This window comes from Silene latifolia, chromosome 11 (assembly GCF_048544455.1).
Source record: "Silene latifolia isolate original U9 population chromosome 11, ASM4854445v1, whole genome shotgun sequence".
Lineage (NCBI taxonomy): Eukaryota > Viridiplantae > Streptophyta > Magnoliopsida > Caryophyllales > Caryophyllaceae > Silene > Silene latifolia.
In genome coordinates this window covers 69964106-69966423 of record NC_133536.1, presented here as the reverse complement: position 1 = coordinate 69966423, position 2318 = coordinate 69964106, and the positions used below count along the sequence as shown (strand labels likewise).

General features: G+C 43.8%; 1 non-coding gene across 1 annotated transcript; it reads left to right on the top strand.

Annotated features, from left to right (window-relative positions):
* The first annotated feature begins 1897 nt into the window (after nucleotides 1–1897).
* LOC141615743 (small nucleolar RNA R71) lies at nucleotides 1898–2006 on the top strand. The gene has a single exon (XR_012530146.1). It is a non-coding gene; the product is annotated as a small nucleolar RNA R71 (small nucleolar RNA).
* The last annotated feature ends 312 nt before the right edge of the window (nucleotides 2007–2318 follow it).

Genomic DNA, 2318 nt, shown 5'->3' with positions numbered 1-2318 from the left:
AGAAAGACATACTTAAGATTAGGAGGAAGTGCCTTACGCTCTGGCACCTTTACCTCTGCAGCATAGACAGAATCAGCTTCAATGGTGTAGCAAGTGTTGACCAAGTTCTCGTTGGCCAAGCTTAAAAGCATCTCATCTTCTTCCTCATTGAGCTCGTAGCTCTCCATTGAGGCTACCAAAGCATCTGGCTCCTCAGCATTCTCCACTGTATTATCTGCACACTCATCTGAACCGGTTAGATTAGCTAAGGAATCCTTGGCTAAGGATTCCCTCCAATTGTAACTAACAGCCCTGTCAACAATATCAATGGAATAACACGTATCATCGTCAGCAGTTGCCTTGTGAGCAAGACTGAACTCAATGGTGTCATCCCCTACCTCTAAGGTGATGGTTTCGCGTTTGACATCTATTACAGTCCCAGCTGTATGTAAAAATGGTCTACCTAAAATAATAGGTATCTGACTGTCCTCTGCAATGTCCAAAACAACGAAATCGACAGGAATAAAAAACTTACCCACTCGAACGGGTACATCCTCTAGAACTCCTATAGGTCTCTGAGTCGATCTATTTGCCATTTGAACGGTAATATAAGTCACCTTAAGTCTACCAATATTTAACCTTTCGCAAACAGAATACGGCATGACACTGACACTGGCCCCTAAGTCACAAAGGGCCTTTCCAATTTCGTGGTTACCTATAGTGCAAGGAATTGAAAAACTACCCGGGTCCTTTAATTTAGGTGGTACATTAATTTGCGAAAGAGCATTACATTCTTCCACAAAAGCAACATTACCATCATCACGAAAGTTTCTCTTACGATTTAAAATGTCTTTCATAAATTTAGCGTAAGAGGGTACCTGGGTAATTAAATCAGTGAAAGGAACCGTTACCTCGAGATTCTGGACCATCTCCAGAAACTTACCAAACTTACGCTCCAGCTTAGTAGCCTTCAAACGCTCCGGATACGGATCGCAACACGGCCGTAGGATCAGTAACCTTCGGCTTCCGTAGGTTTAAAACCCCCGTCAAATCATCAATGAGTGAAGAATCATGCAAACTAGTTGACGGATTTCCATCCTGTACTGGGATCTCAGTCGATCGACTGATATGAGTGGTCGATCGACCAACTTGGCTGGGCGTGAACAGTTCCTGTTCAGAATTGATTTCGTTAGGTGACTCAGTCGATCGACTGACAATGTTGGTCGATCGACTTCTTGTGCTGGGTGTGAATAGTTTCTGACCAGAAACTATTTTATCTGACGCTGCAGTCGATCGACTGACAATATTGGTCGATCGACCAGAAATACTGGCAGTTGAGCTCGTTTTTGCACCAGAAATTAAACTAGCCTCTTCATCATTTTTCGAGTCTCCTCTTGGCTTGTCGGAACCTTCATAAGAGAGGCCACTTCTGAGATTAATGGCGTTAATCGTTTCAATTGGCCCTTCACATTTGTTTGAAGAATTTTCGACTTGCTTAGCCTCTATATTCTCCAACTGCTTCACAAAATTCTTTGAGGACTCAATCCCGGCTGCTTCCATATTCGCCACTTGAACCAAAAGGCCTCGGACCATTTCCCTCAACTCCTCGATCTCATTTGAGTTATGAACGGGAATTTCAACTCTTTCCTTAGAAGCTTCAGAGGTCTCGAGCTTCTCGAGACGGGCGGTAATAGAGGTAATGAGTGTCACAACGGTACTCATTTCATCACTTTGCTTCCGTGAATTCCCACGTGAACTCTGAAACTCAGCTTTATGGACCTCCATTTCCTCAATAGTGTTCCAACCTCTATTCTGATCGGTATTGTTTTGAAACCTACCATTCGCAGCTGCGTCCAGGATGACCTTGTAATCATCATATAAAGCATTGTAGAATAAGTTACAAAGATACCACTGTTGGAAGCCATGGTGAGGGACAGCTCGGACCAAACTTTTGAAGCGTCCCCATGCCTCACAAAAGCCCTCATCGGCTTCTTGCTGGAAATTTGTAATTTTACTCCTCAAGGCATCAGTCTTTGAAAGCGGGAAGTACTTCTTGTAGAAGGCTAAAGCTAGAGATGTCCAATCCGTGACTCCAGTTGCTACCCTATCAAGGTAGCGGTACCAATCTCGCGCTGAATCCTTCAAGGAGTATAAGAACATAAACCCCTTTACTTCATCCTGAGTCACCCTAGCTGGTATAGGTATGGAACAGCAGTAGTCTGTGAAAATTTCCATATGCTTCAGGGGGTCCTCATCTGGTAGACCAGCAAACTGATTTCGCTCCACTAAATCGATATAAGAGGAACGAAACTCGAAGTTACCGGTAGTAGGGGTAGGTA